Source organism: Nycticebus coucang, chromosome 8 (assembly GCF_027406575.1).
Source record: "Nycticebus coucang isolate mNycCou1 chromosome 8, mNycCou1.pri, whole genome shotgun sequence".
NCBI classification, from domain to species: Eukaryota; Metazoa; Chordata; class Mammalia; order Primates; family Lorisidae; genus Nycticebus; species Nycticebus coucang.
The window spans coordinates 26368076-26394658 of NC_069787.1; the positions used below are offsets into that span (position 1 = coordinate 26368076).

The 26583-nt window shown below is 41.6% G+C and overlaps 1 protein-coding gene across 5 annotated transcripts in view; it reads left to right on the top strand.

Annotated features, from left to right (window-relative positions):
• FOXP1 (forkhead box P1) overlaps positions 1–26583 on the top strand; it is a 616360-nt gene that overhangs the window by 96664 nt on the left and 493113 nt on the right. For 2 of the 5 annotated variants that reach the window (XM_053600809.1, XM_053600807.1), the window contains exon 1: positions 17378–17513. The exons of the other annotated variants lie outside the window; for them this stretch is intronic. The gene's annotated coding sequence lies outside the window, so the exon portion shown is untranslated. Of the gene's footprint in view, positions 1–17377; positions 17514–26583 lie in introns of those variants that run through there. 5 annotated transcript variants of the gene reach the window in all.

Genomic DNA, 26583 nt, shown 5'->3' on the forward strand with positions numbered 1-26583 from the left:
CCATGCCTGCATAATAAATTAACTTAGGGGCAGGCTATGGAGAAAGAAGGGCTGAGCACTTCATGTCTCCCTTTGCACTGCAGTTCTTTAATGCCACTGTTTCACCAGGAGGAAATCAGCCTTGGCTGTTTTCCTCGGCCTGAAGCTGCAGTTGATACTGGTACCTATAGGATGCACATCACGGGACTCCATGAGTGAAACATGGCTATTTCTGCTGCATATTTAATAGGCAGTTAGCCACAGCGTTATTAATAAATGTGATAATAACGGTCTGGATTTGCATAGAGTTTTCCTGAGAATACTTGACTAGAGATGGCAACTTAGCTGGCTTCATCAGTCTCTGCTTGGGCATTGCACAGGCCCTGCCAGTAAGCTGTCCTTTGCTGGTGGAGGTGGTGGAAGGACAGAATTCATTAAAACAATGTTACAGCTTCCAAACTGAATGCGGTCTTCTAATTGGAATTATGTGACATTGCTGTATACAGTGTGACATTGTTGTATTTTATTTGCCCATAACTTTTTCCCCTTCTTTGCCCACAATTCCTCTTTTGATCTCTGTAAGGATCAAATCCCTAGCTTTTGACTTCTAAGGAAGAGATAAAAAACATGAGGAAAAACTTCTTTATCACTTAAGACTTAGTAAGGGGCTAATTTTTGGCTGAGAGGTGCTTGCTTTAAAATAAAACTTGAGAATGTGGATTTTTTTTTTTTTTGCCATATGTTTTGGGGTGGGTGGTGGTTAGTACAGTTTCTGAAAGAAGCTGGGTGCAGCTGGCAGGTACTTTGGGACAGGAGAGCTGGCTGCCAGGCTCCCCTTCTGGGCTGCCTTGTGCCCCGGCCTGTCAGTGGGCCGGGCCAGGCCACTTTACTTTGTTGTGGTTAAATTTCCAGTCCTTGAAAATTTTGACTTTGAAAAGTAATTTTAACAATTTAATAAACTACATAATATGTTTTATAAGCTGGAGCGAATGATCTTAAGTATTTTGGTTTCTTTCATAACACAATGAACCTAATATTGGTAAAAATACAGATCTTCACTCACACCATAAAAAGAGACTAGATTTAATAAGCAGTTATGAGTGCTGGCAGCTGCCTATCAGATTGTATCACCCGGGCTCCAGCAGGCGAAGGCAGTGTCAACTTACATTTTATCTCTGAAGCATTTTCAAGGCGTTTATTTTGCCTTTCTTTCCAGTTCCTAACTTAATGCAAGTAATATAATTGGCTGAATATTTTCCACATAGCTGATTGGCTAGGAGTCAAGGTGGAAACCATTGTCTGGCTTGATGAAAATCAGAAATTAATATGACATTTGCTTGGAGGTACTGGAATGTATTAGTAATATAGTAATTCTAGATGGTGAGAGAGGATGTCCATCCTTTCCTGTCCATAAGCAGCAAGAGTTGTTCTGAGGATGGTGAAAAAACTTCCACCCCCACCAACTCCCAGTACACACACAATAGTGCCCAGCTCAGCCCTTGTCAAAGTTACTTTTAAATTCTTCAGACAGAACTGCAAGACAAATGAATGAATTATTCCATTAGTCAATTAAAAAAGAAAATCCACCAACTACTATTGTAAGATTAAATTCCAATTAGATGATTGCATTTAATTTGGAAGCTATAACATTGTTTTAATGCATTCTGTTGGAGGTGACAGTTTATGTGAGATAAATTTATATGGTGTAGGTAGATATAAATTCATTGGATAATGTTAAACATGTTACTTCATATATATTAGCTGTGAAATTTATTTGTTCTCTAGTTATGTCCCTAAGGAGGTCGAGTCAGAGGAAAGAACATACCTTCAAAGAAAGAACCCTTTTTGTCCTTTCAGATATTTGCTCTAAAACAGCCTTTTCTCACTTTTATTTAAAAAAAATCTGTTAAATTTCTGCATTAACTGAATTTATGATTCTTGGTGTATGCTATTTATAAAATTGAATATAGGTTTTATGACATAGGAAATTAGTCTAGGCATGAGAATATGATCCAACTTAGTAATAAAGGTAATCTGCATTTATATTGCAGATATTTTCCATTCCTCTCTAAACCCCTTATGGGATTATGCACACATTTTTCTGGACATACAAATTCACTGTAAACTTTCAAAGTATTGGGCAAGCTTTTGTTCACATGACACCTACACAAAGCATGCAACCTTTTGCCTCAATTAAGCGGCAACCATTTTCGACACACTTTTGATTTTATAGGTTTCCGTTTTCTCCTCTCTTCCTATGACCCTGGTAGACATTATTAATTGATCTCACATTTTTTTCTTCTACTGAGTGTGGGTATGGCTTCGGAATTATTCCATCTAGAGTCTTGTGGACAGGCTTAGAGGTCCAACATTTATATGAGTGTGGCCTACCAAATATATAAGGCAGGTGGCTTTGGAGCAGTCTTTTGTAGTTTGTCTTCAAATACCCGATACCTACCCCAGCCTCTGGCTGACAGTGGTTAAACAGCCCATAATTGTTACATTAATGAAAAAATGTTACATGCTTTAGAATTTTGGCAATGATCAGCTTGTATAGTGATTAAATTTTGACAACCTATATGTTTCATATTTGCCTTATTTGTTAGGTACTTTATTTTCTACCCTTCAGCTAGTTTTGATGTTGTATGTGTGAAACAGTATAGTTTTGTAGTGTTTTTTCTTTTTTTCATTCAACTTTTGTAACTTTGGAAAAGATAAGAAACTATCCTCACTTTCTTTTTACCTACGCATCATCTGAATGTCTACCATAGCAAGGAAGTGGTGATGTGGGAACCAAACCCAGACTTTCACTCTCCTGGTACAGTTTCTTTCTCAAGGGGAAAGGCACACACGAGCCAGGTACTGCCAGGGCAGGGCACGTTTCTTAAAATTTCCTTTTGCATATTAATCTTGGTTTTTATCAATACGTTGAAGCAGGCTGTGCCAGGGAGGAAGGCCATTTTGCTATTACATTTTAAGTGACATCTTCCATGATGTAAAATTCTAGGAACTTAAACTATATTGTGTGTTGTTTTGAAAATATTCTGTTTTCTGTTAACTTGGTTCAAGTAACACACAGAGACTAAGAGAAGGAAATTTCCATTCAGTTTATATATAGGCTGCTGAGCTGCCTCTTGCTAATTACCATCATTTTAATTCCTTCTTAAAGAAAAATGAGCCGTTAGCGCATTTAAACTATCATCTAGTTATAATGTTCAATTTTTTTTCTAAATAGAAGAAATGTATTTCTCATCATTCTGGAGGCTGAGAAGTCCAGTATCAAGGTCTGACTCCTGGCGAGAGCCTCATTGCTCCCTCGTCCTGTGCTGGAAGGAGAAAGGATGAGAGAGCAGTTACCATGCGATTTAATTTTGTTTTAGTTGTTTTGTTTTGTTGTTTATTACTATTTGTGTTGGGCATGGTAACTGTAGTTCTAGAAAGTGATTGTGGGTGAACATGTGAATTGTTGGCCTCTTGGCCCATATTCACAGGATGATACGGTTGACCTTGGTCAAGAGTGACAGAATCAGTGGGCTCTCATCATGGCCTGTTCTGACGGTGGCTCTCAAATTTTGCTCTACACGGTAGTCTATGTAGCTCCAACCAGTTGATTGAAGTAGGTTCACAAGATGAAATCTTTATATTCTTCCTGTGTTCTTTGAGATTTTAATGATGTTTGCAACATGTAACCATGGGAGCTATTCACAAGGCACTTACTTTTCCTCTATTGGTTTAAGTATCACATTGGTTAACTCATTTAATCCTAACAGTGTCTTTCTGTGCTAGATACTATTATTCTGATTTTGTTGTTGACAAGACAGAGGCTCAGTGTGGAAGTCACCTTCTCATAACTCATATAGCAAGTGTTAGAAGTAGTTAGGGATGGGGAGGAGAAAAAAAAATAAGTCAATTTCAAAGCCTTCATCTTAACCATGAGGACATGCCACCTCCTCATTTTTGAGTAGGTTCTGTGGTTACTGAAGTTCCTTTTATTTGATTCAGACAGAGAAGATTTTGTAGTTTAGACTTGTCTTTATGAAAGAAATGGGCTCTACCTCACTTAAATTGCAGTTTCATCTACAGATAGGATTTTTATGGAACCAGTGATACAAAGGGAATAACTTCTTCCAAACATTTTTTTCCAAAAGATCTCTCACCTCCCTGCCTGTCTTCAGTCTAAAAAATCTTACAGAATCATGGCATTGAACTCAGCATTTCGGTCTTCCTTTGGGCCTCCTCTCGAGTAAGGTTCTCCTGGAGGTGGCAGCTCACAGAGTCCTGAAGGTCTGAGCAGATGATTTTCTTCCTGGACCTTAGGAACAGAAATGCATAAAAATAGCGGCCAGCTTCTTGGGAGAATGGGTGCCAGGAAACCTTAACTCCTGGGCATCTATGGCCAGGGTGAGAACAAGGTCAAGTCCTGGCACTTTGGCACCTTGTGTATGGACTGCAGGGATTTCTGCCCTTCTAGGCTAGTCTTTGAGGCCAGATGGCCAGGAGGCTAGTTTCAAATATGTTCTGTGTGAATTTTTTTTTTTTTTTTTTAAATACAACATGTGCATTCAGTTATTGTTAAGGGACTTGTTTCTCCATATTTTTAAAAGTTGCATATTGAATTATATTGAATAAGGGTGAAATTCCTTTGTGACAAAGCTTTAGCAAAGAAGAAAAAAAAAGAGAGAGAGAATCCTAATGATTTTAGGATTGGTATGGTGGGTGTAAGGCAGTTTGTTAGACTATTTTCTCTACCTTTTAATGTTTTAGGCATTTCTATTGTAAAAAATGGGTTTGGGGGGGATGAGAGTCTTAATCTAGCTCACTATCCAGTCTAATGGTTGATAAAGCAATGGAAGGGTAGAACCAGCTCTTTGCACCCCCGTCCTCTGTCCAGCCTTCTTACTGGCCCCGAGCTGCTAGTGCAGTTTAATTGGTGTGGAATCTTGGGACAAGGAGATGCTAACCTGATCAGCCAGGAGTGAAGGGGATTTTCTGGACAGTACAGATAAAAGGCAGACTGCCTGACTTACAGGCACTCCCTAACTAACCTATAAATTGATGGTAGTTGTCATAATTAACTATATGTGACATCCCACAGGCCCTAATACACATATTATAGGTTTTTCTCTCTAATCCTCCTGTGGGCAGTGTTTGAGGGGTGTAGAAGAAACCTGAACCCAAGGCCTATCAGGTTTTCTTCTCTTCTACCTCCAAGTCCTGGGGCTGTTTTTCAAAGTGTGAAGCTAGGATTGCCAGGGAAGCGTGTTCAGTACAGATTTCTGGGCCCACACCCAGAAACCAGCCCATAGCCCAGCTAAAGAGAGCTTGGACTCTGAAGTTAGAGTGCATCGGGTTAGGCCCTAACCCCAGGTCTTACTGATAGTGTAACCCTGGCCAAGTCACATCTCCTTCCAAGCCTGGGTTTCCTCATCTTCCAGCTGGGAGCAATGATAGTATCTTCCTCACTGGCTGTGAAAAGTCCTTTGTACAGGGTTGGGCCCCTTGTGAACACTAGACCTATGTTGTTTGCCACTGTATTTTAACATTTTAGGTTCATTTATCAATACCCTGCTATGGACCAGGAATATTGATGAGGTAGCAGTGAATGTTCTGGGTGGCACTGTTTGGGGGATAAAATTTAAACCTTATCTATCTAGAAATATGCTCTTTTGTAATTGTTAAAGAACATTTTTAAAATCAGCATTAGAGTTTTTACATCGATGTCTGAAAAAGAATTCTGTCACCAAGGTGTATGAGACTTGACAAGTGTAAATATGCAGGTAGACAGTTTCAAGAAACGTGTATTATTTACTGATCAATGTGCTATCTCCTTTGGAGCCATTACACTCAGTCATTTCCTGTCAATCTTTCTCCACTGTTATAATCAGACTATGGATATGCATATTAAAATATAAGAAAGTTATTGTGCATGTGTGGAGGCAGCTTTTTAATTGTTAATAATGTTGCTGCTTTAAAAAGGTATCAAGATAGTTTACTCTTAGGATGGTTAAAAGTCTGCAGAATTGCATGCAGAATTAGGGAAACCAAATCTTGGTGGTAGAAAATGAGGCTTGAATATTATTGATCAGTGGATGTCTGTGCTTGTAGTCGGTGCCCCAATTACAAAAAAAATGAGCATTTTATCTTGTCCTGGTGCTGGGTACATGGAGGTAGGTTTATTTTTCTAGTATTGTGTTTTTAGAAAACTTTCATACTTAAAAAAAATTGTGTTTATATATCGTGGTGGGAGGCTAGATTGACTGGGTATCAGGGATCAGCAAACCTTTTCTGTAAAGAGTCAGATAGTAGATTATTTTAGGCCTTGGGAACCACCTGATCTGCTACAACTATTCACCTCTCTCACCTCTTGTCCCAGTGTGAAGCAGCCAGGGACGATATGTACACGAATGGGCGTGACTCTGTTCCAGGAAAATTTATTTACAGACACTGAAATTTGAATTTCACACAGTTTTCACGTCTCACTAAGTAGTAGTAGTATTTTCATTTTTCTCCCACCCCTTTAAGAGTAAAAACTATTCTTAGCTCACTGGTGGCAAAGTTGGATTTGGCCCATGGGCCTGTAGTTTGCCAAGCCCTAGTCTAGAAGAAGATTCTGAAGCCGTGGCAAGGATTCGCTCTTTGTTCCAGCTCTCTTGATGTTTCAGCTTGATCATTTGCTCTTTGGATGCTGATGAAATAATAATGTCATCAGCTTCTGTTTAATGCTCATCTTGAGATAAGCTGTTCTGTGTAATTATTTATTGACTTAGAGTGAAATTTAGCAAGTCCCCCCTACCCCCTTCTTTTATTTAATGTAAGAGAAATACATACGCAGAAGTAAAGGTTTGGGGTGAAAGTGAAGTGAAAGGGAAAACCAGTCATAAAAAACTTGTTTTGAAAAATGACAGAAGACCTGTTTTCTCTTCCAAGCCAGTGTTTTCTATAATGTCCTGTACATTTTACCAGTGGAATTTTAGATGAATTTTCTAGGAGAATACAGAACTGTTTTTTAAAATTTGGGAGTTATGTATTATTTTTAATATAGATGTTATATATTAAATATGTAGCAAAAATAGAATTAGCACATCAAGTCTGGTTTCTCAGATCATATTGCTTAAGTGCAACATTAAAACAAGTTTGAGAGGTTTAAGAAAAAATACAAGAATTATTGTACAAGTGGTATTGGGCACAGCATAACTCTTAGGGATGGTATTGAATGATTAGAAGTAGGAAATTTTCCTCTATATGTCCCTTAATTTATCATGAGGCAAGAATATAGACCAGGAGACATATTATGTGTGTCTGTTGATTTGGTCTAAAGAAAATCTCTGAGGGCAGGATGATTAGAAATGAGTGTGAGCTCTCTGGAGAGAGGATGCCTCAGTCAAGTTCTTCCCCTCTTGCTGGAGATGTTAACATTTTTATCTTGTAAACAGGTAGGGGAAGTCACGGCAGGGGAAAACACGGAGAAAAGCCAATCTGTAGAGTGGGGCATTTTCATGAAATGAAGGCCAGGACAGAAAAACAATGTTGAGTGGGGAAGGTTTGTGGACGCCGTTCTCAAGGGACTCTTGTGAGAGGGAATCGTGGAAATCTGACCAAGAAAGGGAAGTGGAAAGGATGTTTTTCAAGAAAGGCATAGAAGAATCATCTGGAATATTTCTTCATCAAAGACTATGACAAAACTGACTTGGAGGGCGGGGCCTGTGGCTCAAAGGAGTAGGGTGCCGGCCCCATATACTGGAGGTGGTGGGTTCAAACCCAGCCCCGGCCAAAAACTGCAAAAAACAAAAACAAAAAACCTGACTTGGACATGAAGAAGAACGAGTTTCTGCTTGTCAGCAAGCCAGGTTTTATGAACCAAGGTAGTGTTATTGCACTTGAGGAATAAACATGCAGAAAAGGTGGACCTCCTAAGATGCAGATGTTATGTTTTCCACAGAAATGTTCGTTATAATAAAAAAGGAAGTGGGAGAGAGAATATGACAAAGGCAGAATTGTGTTGCAAGCTTTGCAAATTGTTTGTCTTTTTTTGTTAAATGAAAAATAAATATATTCCAATATCCAGGTCTAAGACATAGCACCTTGAATATGTAGTCAACAAATAAGGGTGGTGATTAAGAGCACAGGATGTTGACCAGACAATTTGGGTTTAAATCCTGGTTCTGCCACATAAGTAGCAGTATAATTGGGTAAGTCACATCTCTCTGTGCCTCAGTTTCCTCATCTTTAAAATGTAAATACTAATTGTATGTTACTCATAGGCGATTGTGGGATTAAATGAGTTAAGCACATAAAACATTAGAAATGAGTTAGCGCATGGTAAATTTCAGTAAACGGTAGCTGGCTATTGGCCTTTAAGCTTGCCTTGAATAAAGTATGTGGTTTGTGATCATTACAATGAATTTGCTGTTTTCTTTCTAGACTAGTGTGCAGGATGTGAATTATGCACACATATGTACGCGTATCTGTGTATTGTTCTGACATATGTCATATACATTCAGAGATCCTGGACATTCTGTGTTCAAAGGAAGAGTCCAAATAGTGTTTACCGCCCTGTGTATCTGGTGCCTCAGCCTCCGAGATTGATTAGCCACTGCATGGACATCCAGACTCTACTTGATAACTCTGGGGATGGGAACTTCTGTCCTTGAGGAAGCCTATTACTGTGTTTGACCAACTATTAGGGCTATGAAAGTCCTTCTTACCTTGGATTTACATCTACCACGCAGGGTCTTCCCACTTAACAATTAGATTTAGTACCATCTCTTCCTATATGATGACCCTTGAAAGATCTGAGGACAGTAAACAGGTCCTTCTTAAGCCTTGTCCAGACTAAAGCTCCCTTGCTCCTTCGGCTATTCCTGTTTTGTTTTGGTTTTGAGAGTCCTGTGACCATCGTGGTTGTTTCCCGCAGCACCAGTACCGCAGCGGTATGTCCCGTGTGTATGCCTGCGTTCATGTATACTGCACTGAAAGGTTCCTCTTTCTGACACAGCTATTTTTATCATTTGGAAATGAACATTTTGACTGTTCTTAACCCACTTCCTAAGATTCAAAATCTGGGAGGCTGGCATGGAAGAATCGTAAATCTTCCCTTGAAACACATATGCTGGAACAGGCTTCTTTTTGTTTCCAGCCAGGTGACTGTGTAGAAGTAATAGTAATAGCTACGGTTCTGGTACCTGCAGGAGCAGCTTCCTTAGCCTCAGATACTCTGCTCAGTATTTCGTTTGCAGTAGATCATTTAATCCTCACGATCTGGAGTCTGTTTCTATTTATAGTATGATTTTCAGATGATGGAAGCAGGGCTAGGGCAGAGTCGAAGACTCAGGTCAGGAAAGCTCAAGTGGAGGACTTTTTTGGTATACATAACCAGGATTATTTGTCTATATATTTTTGAGCCATATAATTTTTCTGTTTCTGCTCAAGAGATTGTGCGGTTTATAATCTCCTTTGCTTTATCCTTTGTTTGAATGCATATAAATTGTACAAGTAACATAAAAATTACCCCCTCCCATATTGGGGCAAGTCTACTTTTATTCTTTTGGAGCGGTTCAAACTAATTATTTTTTAAAATATTTTATTCTCAGTGTGCTGGAGCCCACCACACAGACATAGAGGGTGGTATACTTCATTTTCTCTCAGCTTCCCCCAAGTGACTTTCCTTCCCCCCTTCTTCCAAAAAGATTCCCAGGGAGGAAGCCAATCACAATGTTCCTGGGCATGGGTATCTGGAGGGATGGCTGGGTGCCTTCTTTGAGACTTAACACATTTCCTGAACATGGAGCCTCACCATGGCAACAGCCATGTCTCACGACACATTGGTGACACATGTAAGGTGCTGCCACAACTCATCCCAGGTTGAATGTCTGTGATTCATTGTTGCCACTGACACAGTGACTACTGTAACTTACAGTTGGAAGGTTCTCGGGTTTTCAGTGCCATTAATGCGTACTGACTCCCACGGCGAATGGAGGGCTCAGGGAAGGGAAGGGTAAATAAACAAGGGTGCGCTGTAAACATTGCCTTCATTAGCTTTGCAGAGAAATACTTGTTCATCAGTCAACCTCCTTGCCACTCGCATTCTTCTTTCTTTAAGCATATTTTGTTGGTAACACCTTAGCAGCCTGAAAATGATTTTTATTTTTAATCATAGTTGTACCCATTTCCACTTGGCAAACTTCACGAGAGAGAGTTCACAGTGGCCCCTTTTTAGTATTTATTTATATTCTTCACATGTAGCAGATTTATTGATGAAGGCATGATTCTGGGAATATTTTTTTTCTCATTGTGAAATATAATGAATACTGCACATAAATCAGATGGAGGTATTATGGGACCATTGCTCATGGAGGGGCTTTGAAGGTTATATTGTATCAGAGGACTTTTCTAGAGGTCCAAGATGGGTAGTGTTTTAACATATTTTAATTTTTTGAGTGATTCAGTGAGTGATTAAAAAAGTGGATGTGGAATCTGGAAGACATTAAAGAGATGTCAAGGACAGACGGGTTTTGATTTGTAGCCTAATGAAATGTTTTGCCAACTTTTAAAGATTTTTTTGAGAGTAGAACTTTAACCATTTGCTTGTGTTTCTGGCATGGTAAGGTTATTCCTGTTTCTGTTACATGATGAATCCAAAGTGAAAATGGGATAATTTTTAATTAGCAAAATTATAAAATCATTTGCAGCCAAATGTTTCTTGTCTTGTATAAACTGTGAGGTTTCACATTTTATTTTAATCATTTTAGGAAATTTTATTCTGAAGATATATTTCAGTTGGTACTTTATGTATGGATACAAATCCTCAATACTAGAAATTACCTTGTAGTATACTTTTCTGATGTCACTTGAATAATCTAATGGGATTCCAATAATCTAATGGGATTCTTGTCTTGGTTCCATTGGTCGGATGTACCACCAGTATTCCGTCCAGCATTATGAATGCAAGGCTAAACCATCAGAAAATGAATAGCAGCAGAGGGCTAGAAATGTTTCCTTAGCTTTATGTTACATGGTTTTATACAGTTCACAAATGCTTTGGTTGAGGTTACCTAATGTCATTATTTGAATCAAAATGTTACATTTTTACTTGATACTATAAATATATGAGAGTTGTTTTAAAATATATTTTATTAAGGAAATGAGAATAATGAACCAAATCATGACAGTCTACACATAATTCCCAGAATTTTCCTTTTATGATGCTTTGGTTGCATTTGATTGTGAGAATTTTACAGTTTTCTGGGGGTTCATTAGAATATACTTGGAAATATAAGAGTTCTATGGAAATGAGAAGGGATTTAAGTGTTCAGAATTTGAGGATCTGCCTAGACTGGGACACTTCAGCCCCTTGAACTTCTATGCTTAGTAGATAGTTGGGAGGTGTGCAGCCTCTCATGCTGTTCCTGTTGTAGCCTCTGGGGGGCACTGTGTTACACCTTCACTGTGCTTCCATCACCACAGAAAGAAAGATGGTGGAAACCAGCCGGAGGAAGCTATGTCTGCCAGCACTAGCTCACTGCTCTGGGGATGCACCGAGACTCTCATCTTTAGTCATTTGTCTTTGAAAACCATAACTACCTCCTACCAAGACCAGGAGACAAAATGAGATGTGTTGATAAATTTCCTTCAGATGGAGTAATTTCTCAATGAAACAGATTCTAAAACTTAGGCTTGCTGGGGAATATCATAGACCTAATTACTTATTATTAAACTGTGAATAGAACAAAGGACAAGAACATTAAGAACAAGCACATGAAAAACCCAATTAATGAGTGCTAGTTTTGTCTAGTAGTCAAGAAGGTAATTATAGTTTGGAAGGTGAAAGCCATGTACATTATATAGGAATTCTTTACACCCCTCATCTAGATCTGGCAAAGACCTTTTGTGTGGAAATAAATACAGCCAATCCCAAGGATATTGATAATTTTATGAGTTAGAATCAGGTGAGAGTTTCTTTAGAAAATTTTTCTTTTCTCCAGAACATGGCACTATGATCTTCTAGAATTATACCTTATAATACTGAGCACTAATTGTGTGTAACTGGTAGGCAAATGAAGGGTAACTAGTTTGAAGTGAGATGGGCTACATGTAAAATATACACTGGATTTCAAAGACTTTGATTACTCATTAGAGTGATAAGATTTTGGATCTGTTGTGATAAATGAGGACATGAAAATTGATTTCATCTTTTTCTTTTTGTCTTCTTCATGTGACTACTAGAAAATTTAAAATTGCATGTGTGGCTGACTTTATGTTTCTGTTGGGTAGCACTGTTACAGAACGTACCAGTTTGTGTTTCTAAAATCAAGAAACTTCAAGTATTATTTTCCTTTGAAAGGGGTTCAAACACTGCTCAAAGTGAAAAAACATTTGACTAACTTTCTTTTTTTTTTTTTTGAGACAGAGTCTCACTCACTATGTCGCCCTTGGTAGAGTGCCGGGGCGTCACAGCTCACAGCAACCTCAAACTCTTGGACTTAAGTGATTCTCCTGCCTCAGTCTCCGAAGTAGCTGGGGCTACAGGTGCCCACCACAATGCCTGGCTATTTTTTTGTTGTAGTTGTCATTGTTGTTTAGTAGGCCCAGGCTGGGTTCGAATCCTCCTGCCTCTGTGTATGTGGCCGGTGACCTAGCTGCCTAACTTATTTTTTTAAAAAAGAGAACATGAGACAGAATACTTTCTGAATTGATTCCTTTCATCTATGATAAATGCAGAATAGCAATAAATATTCCCTCATGGATTATAATCTGATTGGGAGAAAACCACTTTCAGTCGTTTCCATGATACGTACCCCTTACTGACATATCTAGTTGAAGGGTCAGTTAACACATTAGTGATGTTTGACATGGAGTGCTGTCAGATAATCTGGATTATTTTTACATTGTGCTCTGTTTTGTCACGTGATCACACGGTCCTGTGCGTGTCAAACTGCAGTGTGTACCATTAGGACTTCATCAGTGTTGTCAGGGTCTCCCCAGGTCATGGACTAATTAATTAACTCATGGTGTGTCTCCATGAAGAAGCATTCTTGACAATTTTGGTAGGAAAATATATCATTTTTACATTATATTTTACTTTGTTTTATTTTATTTATTTTTTTGAGACAGAGTCTCTGTCGCCCTGGGTAGTGGCCAAATTTATGCTGGCATATAATGCAAGACTTTGAATGTTTATAATGACGCTTCCTGCTTACTTGGGTCCCCTTTGATTTGTGCTTGCAGACCCTTCCTTCCTCATGAATTGACAGTTAACCACCCTCCACCCCCCCATTGCCATTAAGGTATACTTTGGCAGAAATATTTGAGACCAAACTTAACTTTCTAGTCATTACCTTTAAAAAAAATAGCTGCTCCTTCCATTGGGCATTTTAATAGTGGAGTTTGACCATCTTAGCAAGCTTAATAAAAATGAGGGGTATTCCTTGTACGTGATAGGAAACTCTAGGAAGGTACGAGGCAGTGTACAGGAATAAGGAAAGGTCTTGACTTAGGGCTGTGGGGCTAGGATGGAAGTGGAGGAGGCCAGTGGAATAAGAATTGTGGTGAAGGCTGGGAGGGGGTGGGGGCTGCCTGCAGGTGGGAGCCATCGGATAGAGAAGAGAAAATTGTGACTTCAGACTTAAATGTGCATGGCACAGAGATGGCAAATTTGATGAGGAAGACTTCTCTGAGCAGAGAGTATAAACTATTGACTTTAGTTTGCAGTACTTGGAATTTGGAGGTGAGAGTCAGAACTATCTGTCTAGAAATACCCAGGTGCCAGTCATAACTTCCCTTTCTTCAGAAACCTTTTCATGTATCTTCTCTTGATCACATTTGTTCAGGAGTGGTTACACTCTGGTATTCTATTCTAAGTTTCTTTTGGCCAATTAAATATGATTTAGGATTTTTACCATTTTCATCGTTAATGATGCCATACTTAAGCACTAGAGGGAAAAACCACTAATTTTCTTGCTGTTGTGAAACAATAAAAATGAACATTTTAGTTTATTTCCTTCTAGTCTTTTCTGGATACAGAATTTAAATAAATATATAGTTGCAATTATCTTGTGCTTGTAACTTTGTATCTTACTTTCTTTTCCTAACATAACTGTTTTCTTTTTTCTCCCTTTCCTTCCTTCCTTTCCTTCCCTTCCTTCCATTCCTTTCTTTCTTTTCCTTCTTCCTTCCTTCCTTCCCTTCCCTTCCTTCCCTTCCTTCTTCCCTTCCCTTCCTTCCCTCCTTCCCTCCTTCCCTTCCTCCTTCCCTTCCCTTCCTTCCCTCCTTCCCTTCCTTCTTCCTTCTCTTCCTTCCCTCCTTCCCTTCCTTCTTCCCTTCCCTTCCTTCCCTCCTTCTTTCTTCCCTCCTTCCCTTCCTTCTTCCCTTCCCTTCCTTCCCTCCTTCTTCCTTCCTTCCCTTCCCTTTCTTCCCTTCCTTCTTCCCTTCCCTTCCTTCCCTCCTTCCCTTCCTCCTTCCCTTCCCTTCCTTCCCTCCTTCCCTTCCTTCTTCCCTTCCCTTCCTTCCCTCCTTCTTCCTTCCTTCCCTTCCCTTTCTTCCCTTCCTTCCCTTCCTTCTTCCCTTCCCTTCCTTCCCTCCTTCCCTCCTTCCCTTCCCTTCCTTCCCTCCTTCCCTTCCTTCTTCCCTTCCCTTCCTTCCCTCCTTCTTCCTTCCTTCCCTCCTTTCCTTCCCTTTCTTCCCTTCCTTCCCTCCTTCTTCCTTCCTTCCCTTCCCTTTCTTCCCTTCCTTCTTCCCTTCCCTTCCTTCCCTCCTTCCCTTCCTTCTTCCCTTCCCTTCCTTCCCTCCTTCTTCCTTCCTTCCCTCCTTTCCTTCCCTTTCTTCCCTTCCTTCCCTCCTTCCCTTCCCTTCCTTCCCTCCTTCCCTTCCTTCTTCCCTTCCCTTCCTTCCCTCCTTCTTCCTTCCTTCCCTTCCCTTTCTTCCCGTCCTTCCCTTCCCTTCCTTCCCTCCTTCCCTCCTTCCCTTCCCTTCCTTCCCTCCTTCCCTCCTTCCCTTCCTTCTTCCCTTCCCTTCCTTCCCTCCTTCTTCCTTCCTTCCCTCCTTTCCTTCCCTTTCTTCCCTTCCCTTCCTCCTTCCCTTCCCTTCCTTCCCTCCTTCCCTCCTTCCCTCCTTCTTCCTTCCTTCCCTTCCCTTTCTTCCCTTCCTTCCCTTCCTTCTTCCCTTCCCTTCCTTCCCTCCTTCCCTCCTTCCCTTCCCTTCCTTCCCTCCTTCCCTTCCTTCTTCCCTTCCCTTCCTTCCCTCCTTCTTCCTTCCTTCCCTCCTTTCCTTCCCTTTCTTCCCTTCCTTCCCTCCTTCTTCCTTCCTTCCCTTCCCTTTCTTCCCTTCCTTCTTCCCTTCCCTTCCTTCCCTCCTTCCCTTCCTTCTTCCCTTCCCTTCCTTCCCTCCTTCTTCCTTCCTTCCCTCCTTTCCTTCCCTTTCTTCCCTTCCTTCCCTCCTTCCCTTCCCTTCCTTCCCTCCTTCCCTTCCTTCTTCCCTTCCCTTCCTTCCCTCCTTCTTCCTTCCTTCCCTTCCCTTTCTTCCCGTCCTTCCCTTCCCTTCCTTCCCTCCTTCCCTCCTTCCCTTCCCTTCCTTCCCTCCTTCCCTCCTTCCCTTCCTTCTTCCCTTCCCTTCCTTCCCTCCTTCTTCCTTCCTTCCCTCCTTTCCTTCCCTTTCTTCCCTTCCCTTCCTCCTTCCCTTCCCTTCCTTCCCTCCTTCCCTTCCTTCTTCCTTCCCTCCTTCCCTTCCTTCTTCCCTCTTCCCTTCCCTTCCTTCCCTCCTTCTTCCTTCCCTTCCTTCCCTCCTTCCCTTCCTTCCCTCCTTCCCTTCCTTCTTCCCTTCCCTTCCTTCCCTCCTTCCCTTCCTCCTTCCCTTCCCTTCCTTCCCTCCTTCTTCCTTCCTTCCCTCCTTCCCTCCCCTTTCTTCCCTTCCTTCCCTCCTTCCCTTCCTTCTTTCCTTCCCTTCCTTCCCTCCTTCTTCCTTCCTTCCCTTCCTTCCCTCCTTCTTCCTTCCTTCCTTCCCTTCCCTTCCTTCCCTCCTTCTTCCTTCCTTCCCTCCTTCCCTTCCCTTTATTCCCTTCCTTCCCTCCTTCCCTTCCTTCTTCCCTTCCCTTCCTTCCCTCCTTCTTCCTTCCTTCCCTCCTTCCCTCCCCTTTCTTCCCTTCCTTCCCTCCTTCCCTTCCTTCTTCCCTTCCCTTCCTTCCCTCCTTCTTCCTTCCTTCCCTCCTTCCCTCCCCTTTCTTCCCTTCCTTCCCTCCTTCCCTTCCTTCTTCCCTTCCCTTCCTTCCCTCCTTCTTCCTTCCTTCCTTCCTTCCCTTCCCTTTCTTCCCTTCCTTCCCTCCTTCCCTTCCTTCTTCCCTTCCCTTCCTTCCCTCCTTCTTCCTTCCTTCCCTCCTTCCCTCCCCTTTTTCCCTTCCTTCCCTCCTTCCCTTCCTTCTTCCCTTCCCTTTCTTCCCTCCTTCCCTTCCTTCTTCCCTTCCCTTCCTTCCCTCCTTCTTCCTTCCTTCCTTCCCTTCCCTTTCTTCCCTTCCTTCCCTTCCTTCCTTCCTTCCCTGCTTCCTTCCTTCCCTCCTCACTTTGTCGCCCTCAGTAGAGTGTCATGGGGTCACAGCCCACAGCAACCTCAAACTCTTGGGCTTAAGTGATTCTCTTGCCTCAGCCTCCCAAGTAGCCGGGACTACAGGTGCCTGCGACAATGCTGGCTACTTTTTTTTTTTTTTGGTGGTAGTTGTCATTGTTGTTTGGCAGGCCCAAGCTGGATTTGAACCCACCAGCTCCAGTGTATGTGGCTGGCACCCTAGCCGCTGAGCTACAGGCGCCAAGCCAACATAACTATTTTCATGTTACCATATTATCTTTAACTGTATAATAGATTGTCCAGTCATTGTACAGATATTATTGGTGCCTCTTCTGTGTCTTTGAGATGACACTTCCCACCTGTATAGAGCTTACTAATTGGTTACTCTTTTTCTCCATGAGGACACCATTACTATTTGAGATACAAAAGTTCTTTCTGGGTGTGCCATATTTTGCATGGTATTTAGCATTCCTGACGTCCCCACCTAGTACCTGCGACCAGGCTTCTCCTCCACCAGCTCCCCAGTTGAGGAATATTGGTTTTAACTATAATTTGGTTAACTATTTTCCTTCTGTTAGACATGTAGTTTGGTTTCCTTTTTTTTTTTTTTCTTCACTTGATGGCTGGTAGGGAGGTGGTGGACAGTTACACATTAGTTGTGTCTGTGACTTCCATTTTATTGTAGGACTGGTCCTTGGGTTATTATTCCATGCAGCTTTTTACTTTTGATAAGGTTCTGGCCAATTTGGGGACAATATTTTGTGCTTGGAGGAAGGGCATATGGCTTAAGAGGAGCCACTTCTGAATAAGATCTCAAGTAGGACATTTTTGTTTCTCCTTCTTAGGCCACCTATCCCCTGGCCCCACGGTGAAGTATATTTGAGGGAGTATATTGGAAGCATAGTATTGGAGAGCGGTTGAAGGCACAGAGCTCAGAGTCTCATTCCAAATCCTCATCCTGCCACTTCCTAGCTGTGTGTCCTTGGGTAAGTTATTTTACCTGGTTGTGTCTCTTTTCATCTTCCTGTACTACATAATAGTACATACCTGAGAAAGATCTTGTGAGATTAGGGGAGCAGCACGTGTAAAGTTACTCTGTTATCTAAATGGAGACCAATGCTTGTGTAATGGAGCCGGCTGGTGTATGAGCACCATCTCTGGGTTCAAATCTTCACTAAATTATTTGTTAGCTATCTGACCCTTTCATAAGTTATTTTCCCACACTGATCCTTGATTTCCCCATCTTAGATATCAAATTTTTAAGAATCCCTTTTGTGTGATCAGGAGGACTAGCTGAGGTGTCCTGTAGGGAGACGCCTGCATGTGGCAGCTTTTGAGGTAACAGTGCCCTGGGGGGTTTGTAGAGGTGGGGGTTGTAGACACTGCTTCTCTCTCCTGCCTTGTTTGCTTTGGGGGAAAAACAACTGGAATTTTCATGTACATCAGCGGTTCTCAACCTTTGGGTCACAACCCCTTTTTAATAATGTAAATACATTGTGGCATCAGGAAGGTTGAGAACCACTGATCTACATGCTTTTTATAACAATTAAGGACCAAAATGATTGAAATCAGCAAAACATCTTGTTACAAGCAAGAAGTGAACTTGTATGTCCTTCATATTTGTTCTCTGAACTTGGCCTTCCTATGGGGTTCTGGGCTGATTTCAAAGTCCCAAGTGCTGAGTAGACTGGAAAGACGTCTTCCCTGAAGTTTGGCATCATTTACTTCGCTGGATTGAAATAGCAAGTAGAACACTCAAAATGTTACTTGAGGAATGTAATTTAAGATGAGGTGTAGGGGAGAAGGGGGGAAGGCATTTGATTTCACATAACTTTTCAAACTTCTACTGAATCCTCTTGGACCAACATGATTTTTCATTTTCTTTCTTTCCTTTTTTATATTTTTTTCAATTACTTTATATGGTTTGGATTGAGTGTATCTTGGGTACAAACAGTTCTGTATCTTCTGCCTCTAAAGTCCAAATCTTTATTCCCTATCAAAAATAATGCATCACACTTAAGTGGTGGACTTCGCATAATGCAGGGTAAGAATGATCTTGTGGTATAAAAACAAAACCCCTGACAGAAGGTATGTTCTTTGCAAAATAAGTATTCTATACTTATAACTCCTCCCCCAGCAAAAATATGACCCTAAAGGCAATAAAGCACACACTACATAATGAAAAACAATAAAACGCCCCTTCTAGCATGTAGTCTTAGTGACTCACTGACTTTGTAATAAAAGGTAAATGTAATTACATTTGTGCATCTTTCACCATTAGGCAAACTGTAGGAAGAAGTAAAGGAAAACTCTCCTGATAAGGTTGTACAGCAAATTCATATAAACCGTAAACTTGGGAGTCACCTGTGTTACGCGGTGGTCTTTCTTGGTCCAGTCAGATGGAACCACTTTGAGTCATCAGAACGTGTTTTTTTCATTTTGTTCACCTGGCAGCTTGGTAGAGCTACATCTGTAAACTGTACTCTTACGATCTCACAAAACTGGTGATTCATGAAGCAGCCTAGAAATCAAAACATGGGGCTTTGAGTATATGGCTTTAAGAGTGGACTGTCTCAGTCGGTCTCTTTTCTTTCCTTCACTAAGTATTTCAGCTTGTGTGTCTGCTGTAAACATAAACAGCCTGTTTTCCATCTGGGTTGAAAAGAATGGAACATTGTAATAGTCTTGCCTAAAAGTAAAGACTTGCAGTTGTTTTCCTATGTGGACAAGGCTAGAAGATACGTACTTTGAATGTTCATAATCTGGTCTGGATGGTTATTGGTGGGACATAACATTTTTGTGTTATAGACAAGAGAAAAATGTGACATAGTATTGTCATTGGTAAACCTCAGTCATTCTTCCTGTTCCATTCCTTCAGAATACTTATTAAAGCTTATGATTATGTATCTGTTTTTGTTTAGGTTTACTCAACGTAAGCATTCCCCTTTGGGGTGTGAACTTTGCAAGAGCACAGACCGTGTCAGTTCTTTTTAACCACACACTGGCTGGCACATGGTCACATTCCATAAATAGCTGTTGAATCAGTGTTTTGTCTGAGCAAAGAAATAGAATTACAATAATAATAGCAGGCACACATTTAATGTTTAAATGGAACAGTTTCTTTGTGCAGTGCTATATGGGGATTCTGCCACTTGATCTTTCTAAAATTCTTTAGGTGACTGCTCTAATTAACAAGGTAGAGAGGTAAGAAGCTGAAGCTTAGGAGGGTTAATGGTCATGTGGCTGTGACTTACCTTTAGATCCCAGTACTGTCTGCCTCAGAAGTTTATGCCGTTCAAGATTAGCTGACTGGCTGTGTGCCTGCAGTTCATGAGATCGCCTAGTGAAATTGTTCCTAACGATATTTGTTCAACAGCTTTTCTCTCTGCAATATTGAGAGTTGCTATCTAAGAAAAGCCATCAGGATTTGCATGTGGTCATTAAGAAAGAAGAAAGTATTATTACTTATAAATAATAATGATAATAATAATGTAATTCTCTTTACTGTCTATTAGGTATTTTGCTCAGTTCTTTGTATAAGGCAGGTACTTTTTTTAATTCCTGTTTTACAGATGAGGAAACTGAGGCTTAGGAAGGATAAAGAGATATTAAGTAACTTAACCACAATCACACAGCCAGAATGTAGGAGAGAACAAATTACTAAATTACTTTAGAACTTCTTTCTGAAGGACTGTAGGAGCCAGACACTTAAAATATCCATTTTTCTTATGAATATTTTATTTTTATTAATCTGTGATATTTTGAATCAAGATCACCAAGGCTGTGACTTTGCAGAGCTCACAGATTACCCCACGTGAGGCCAGTTCTGTCCTGCAGACAGGACGCTGCCTGTAGGTGTTGCTATGAATTTTATCTGTAGGCATAAGATCACAGAACACGCAGGCATGTGGATAAACTAGTACATGCCACGCCTGCACAGAATTCACTTGGGGAAAGTGATACTTGAGAAAGTTCCAGTGAAAAACCTGGCTTTTAGTTGATGTTGGTCTGCAGCTTTTATGGTGTTATCTCTCTGGCTTTCAGTTTTGGCTTTTTATTTCTTTTTCCCTCTCATTACATTTAGCAAGAGGATAGATATTCTACTCTGACAATCAAAGCCCAGTTGAAATTTTATAGTTACCAGTAGATAATCAATCTGAATTTCAGTGTGTGCTAAGTCACTTAGTAGATGTTATTTTCTTCATCATACTGCCCTTTGTATCCCAAGAATGACTCAAGAAATATGCTGCTTTCCTCAAGTACAATGGAAGTAATTTTGCAGTTGTTTCTTTGAGGAAGTACTGCCTTAGTACAAGAAGGTGACTAAAAGGGGATGGTTTTCTGGGAAAGAGATTAAGCTACAGAATGGTTCTAACCGTGTGTTTTAAATAATACTGACATATTTTGTTGATGCTGGCTATTTTATTTGATTGCTATCCGTTCTGAAGTCTTCCCCTCCTTTTTCCTTCTTTGAAATCTGTTGGTTACTATGGAAACAGTGTTGTTTTGGGTTTGGGTGGAGCTGTATCCACAAATGCAGTATAAAGTCATTTATAAAATGGGTTAATATTTATTCTGGCTGGGCATATATGGAACTTGATGTAATGATAATCATGATCACACACGCAGAATAAATTTGCACTTTTATTGTTATTTCCTTAGTTGGTCTAAATGTGTGCCATTTTGCTTGGAACGCACTGTCATTTCCTCTCTGATTTGGATCTTGCCATTGACAAGGCAACACCCATACTCGTGGAACTGCTCTGAGTTGTAAGTACCGTGCAGGCCTCAGACACCCTTGGGATCATGTCTGCGTTCCTGGGACATCTTTCGTGTCTTGCCAGCTCGGTTCTGCTCCTTGTCTTTGAGATCTTCAGTAATGTGGAATCGTCTGGTTGCTCCCCTTTCACACTGATGCCGTGTCAGCAGTGAGTGCTGTTCTCGAACAGCTCCATCACGATTCAGAACGTATTCAGGAGAGTGTGGTGAAAGATTACAGATCAGTGACTTGTCTGGGCCCCAGGTGGAGGACAAGGAAAGGGTCAAGGGAGTTTGGACAGCCTGCTGATGGAATTAGTGGAAATGACGAAGGGGTGGGCAAATGGGATCTTTGTAGAACGGTTAAAAGAATCGAAACCATTTAACATACAGAGAAGCCTGGCAGGGTTGGGGGGTAGGTAGGGGGGTGGTTTTAAAATCTTTGTTCATACAAGGACTTATAACTAATTTTGCAAACTTGTCCTAGAAAAAGTGCTACATATGTGGGTCATTATGAAAGTTTTGAGACACACAAAAAAAATGAAGAAACTTGAAATCTGCCGGGCATGATGACTCAAGTCTGTAATCCTAGCATCCTGGGAAGCTGAGGCAGGTGGATTGCCTGAGCTCAGGAGTTTGAGACCAGCCTGAGCAAGATTGAGACCCCATTTCTATGAAAAAAAAAAAAAAATGGAAAAATTAACCAGGTGTTTTGGCAGGCATCTATAGTGCCAGCTACTGAGGAGGCTGAAGCTGGAGGACCACTTGAGCCTAGGATTTTGAAGTTGTTCTGAGCTTTGATACCACAGTATCTACCCAGGTGACAGAATCAGACTCTGTCTCAAAAAATAAAAAGAAAGAAAGAAAAAGGAAGAAACTCACATGAAATCTGTGTGGATGGAAACAAATGAAACCCTTCCAGCAACACCAATAAGCTGAGCAAGTAGAAACTTACATGAGTGAGTCAGAAAGGACACTGTCGACTGTGTTTCTTGGTAGTGAAATAATAGACCGTGATATAGACTGTCTCATAACTTCCGTAGTGACCTGTGTTCCTCCTTGCTGATACCACTCTGTTCGCTAGATGTAAGGGGGAGTACTTCAGAGGGAACACAGTGATATTCAGCAGTGAGGTGTGTGGCACTTCTTCTAGGAAGAATTTGCAGCTTCCCTGTCCAACCTCGTGAGAGAAGTGATTGTAAGGAAGGCTGTTCACCCTTCCCTACATTAGGGAGGTGTCGGCTGTGGAGGAGCAGGTGAAACCACCGTGTAATGTGAGAACATGGCAAGAGTCTTTTAAAGGCGACCGACTCTTGACAGGTCAGTTATCCCCAGGGAGGAATTTTGGGGCCCCTCACCTTCATGTAAGTTAGGCACAGTTAGGGTACATCTGGCGGCTCGTTTGCAGATCCTGTTTGAAGCTAAGTGATAACTTCGATGACCATGACCTCATGGAGATTCCTTATAGACTCCTGAGTTCCTATTTATATGACCTTACTGTGATTAATTTTTTAAAATTCATTGTTTGAATGTTTTGGCAAATACTTTTAACTCTTCAAAAATGAAAACAGGAATATAAAATACTGCTCCTCTGTGGATTAAAAAAAATTCCACCTAATGAAGATTGTTGGAGTGATCAGGTATCTTGATCTTAAATTTAGCGATTCTATGTCCCTTTATAAATAGAATTTGATCTACTTTTCAAAATCTCTTCAACTCAGAAGAGTTTGGGTAGTTCAGGAATAGGCTTATAACGTATTAGAGTTCAAGGAGCCTTAGGGTTGTCAAGATTGGTATTTTTTGTTTTGGGGTTTTTTTTTGGGAGACAGTCTCACTAGGTTGGAGTGCTATGGCATCAGCCTGGCTCACAGAAACCTCAAACTCCTAAGTTCAAATGATCCTTCTGCCTCAGCCTCCTGAGGAATTGGGACTACAGGTGCCCACCACAATGACTGGAGAATATTTCTACTTAGTAGAGACAGGGTCTTGCTTTAAAACATGGTCCCTATACCACAGTGTCAGCCTCACCTGAAGACTCGATGGAAATGTAAATTCTTGAGTCTTACCCCAGATCTACTGAATCAGAAACTCTGAAAGCTAGATCCAGCAATCTTTGTTTTTACAAGTCTTATGTATGGGAATTACTGGTCTCTACCATCCTTCATTTACATAGAACATTAGCACAGCAATAAAAAGTTTTGGGCTAATTGGCAGGCTTTGTCATTGTTGCTATGGTGACCAATTAACCTAGCACAGGAAAAGAAAGTTTTATAGCAACAGGCCACCCCTAACTGTCTTATAAAGATATTTTCTTCCTTTAATAGAGGAGTTGCCTTAACCCAGCTCAGGACACACCTGAGTAAGAGTGGTACCATTCCTGTGATAAAGGGCCACCATCAGTCATTTTTTGGGGGGGTGGGGAGATTCCATTTGTTAGTGCAGCCTCTCACCTCACCTGTCCTTCCATCTATCCGTCCATTCACACAACAGTTCTTCAGTGAGATCTTCTTTTGCTCCAGGCATCATGTGTAGTGAAGGGAGCAGAATGAAGAGAGTTACCATTTCCTAGCGTTACTAGTGTATATATTTTTCTTTTTTCTCAAAACTTTACCACGTGTGGTGCACAAAGCCCAAGTACCTAGTTAACCTCCTTGATTTTTTTTTTTTTTCTTTTTAATGTTTGGCCTTGGGCTGCCTCTCCAACCTGCTGAGTTGTAGTAACATGACTTTTCTCAATGAAGTAAAGTGTTCATTAAATTCTGAAGATAAACAAATGTATCCAAGGATAAGATCACCTGAGAAGCACAGATATCATCATTCCCATTCCTTGCGTGGTCTCTGTGTTTGAGTTCACACCTGCCTCTCTTTATATGGAAGACATAGCCCCTGCCCTAGCTATGCCCTTCCTGACTGTCCCAGTGGTGGGATGGATCTTTTCACTTTTTCCCAGTAGACTCAGGGTGAGGCTCAGGTACCCACACTCCCTGCTGACTTTGCAGCAGACGCCATTGTCTTGTGGTGTTTTCCGCACCCACCCCTCAAACTATTTCTCAGTAGAAAAGGAAGGGAAAAAAAATTTTCTCTGAAAACAATCCAATCCTGATCAGATTCGCATAGCATAATAAACGCTTGTTTGGACATTGCTTGGACTGTCATTTTAGCAAGAATCTTCTGTTTGATTAAATAGCTTCTCTGTTATGTATTGAACAAAATGAAATGTATGTCATAACAGATATAACTAGATGATGACAACTTTTCTTGACTGTGAATTTCATTAAAGATATACATTTGTGTTGTATCCCTTTGAATGACAGAAGTTGACAAATAGCTGAGGAAAGTTGTTTTCTAGAGAAAAGTTATCAGCTTGCTGTTTAGATTTTCCCCAGTTCCAAGACAAAAAAATAAAGGCAGGGCCAGCAAAGCCAGGGGAGAGGCTGGGAGCCGTCTAGTGGGGGTGGTAGTGGAGAGAGCACAGAGTCACCACTCTTGAAAGGTCTGGGGCAGGCTTGGGATGAGCTGGCATCTATTTTCTAGTGAGCAGTCGTGCAAACTTGTCAGATGTGTAATCATTTAGTTTTACCTTCCCGACACGTTGCTTAGATGGATGGAAGGATGAATTTGTACATTTATTCACTCTTGGAGCACCTACACTGTGCAGCCCTGCCCTGGTGGAGCGTTGCATGAGGAAGTGTGAGATTTAGATGCCATCTTACATGGTAGAAAACAGAGGCTGTGGGACCTGCATGAAAGAACGCAGCTTAGTTTTCCTAGAGCAGGCTCTAGAGTTGGACTGCTTGGGTTAGTCCACTTACGAGCTATCCCATCTTGGGCAAATTCCTCAGCACCCAGTGCCCCGGTTTCCGCCTCTGCTAAGAGGAGATGGTATTTGTATCTGCCTCATGGCACTGTAATGAGGAAGATGACCTTTCCCTTCTGGCCTCCTTCTAAGTACACTGAATCCACACACAGTAGAAGCCCTAATGAGGTGGGTACTATTGTCTCTGTTTTACAAAAAAGGAAACTGAGGTTTAGATATAAAATAATGCCTTTGAGGTGGTATGAGGAATAAAAGGTCTATATGGAGATTGGACTTCAGGGAGCCTGGTTTCACGGCCTTGCTTAGCTCTGTGCTTAGCACAGAGTCAGTCTTCTGTAGGTACCACCATTATGTTGCCTTGCTGAGTGTCAGGCTTCTCCAGGGTGAGATTGGAGAGCCCCCCTGCCTTTGTTCGTCCCTCACCGTGGAGGTAAGAAGGGTAGAACAGAAGCAGAGTTGATTCCTGGCACCTGCAGTGGAGAAGGGCTGTTGTGAAAGCCAGATGGGGGAGGGAGAGGGCACAGCATTGATTTCCCACCTCCCAGGAGCCCAGGGCATCCTGGCTCCATTCAGTTCCCAGAAGAGGCCAACCATGGAACTGTAGTAACTTGGCCTCTGATTCACCTTCCCCACTCCCAGGAGAGCATCCGCTATGGGGGTGGAGGAGAGGCTTCAGGAGGCGTTCCCAGGGCCCTCTTTGGAGGTTGTCGGCTTTGGCTGTCAGCCGAGAGCCCACACTGTGGGGAGCAAAGCCTTCCCTGGGGGTGCCGATCACCTCTTGCCAGCTCTTAGACCTGGGAACAACCACTGTGTCTTCTTAAACAACATACCCCATTTATAGAGTGGTAGACTTGACACCCCACGTCCGCCTTGCAGAAATGGATGTCTGATGTCACTTCTAAGTGCCACTCAGGCTGTGGTCCCCTTGCCACTGCCCTCTTTCTTGCCATCTTTAGTACTTGCACTGTTGGAAAAGGCATGCACTATAGGACCTGTTCTTCGTTCTAGACTTCACCCGTCCAGATCAATCACAGCCATGCCGAGGAACCTCAAGAAGACGATTAATTGGACAGAGTTGTGTTCAATGGTCAAGACACAAAAACGATGGTCACTCTTTGTGGCTGCTTCTCTGCTTTCATCTGACACTGCCTTTCATCCAGGATCACAAAGCATTTTACAGGTGTTAATTGGAAGTGCAGCACCCCTGTGAGGGAGGGTTTTTATCCTCATACCTCGAGGGGAGAGAGTCCAGCCCAGGGAAGCTTGGCAGCACAATTCCCATCGGGCCCTTGGAACAGCCCGTGGCTCGTGGCTGCCTAGTGTGGGATGTGTTCCCTCCTATCCTCTCCTGAGCAGGGCCCGACTTGGCCTGAGCCCACAGCCGTGTATTACGTGTGAGCGGTCTGTTTTTCAAAGGTGACCTGTTGGTGGATATTTTCTCCCACGGTGAGTTCTGAGGTCTGAAACAGACTGAGTCACGG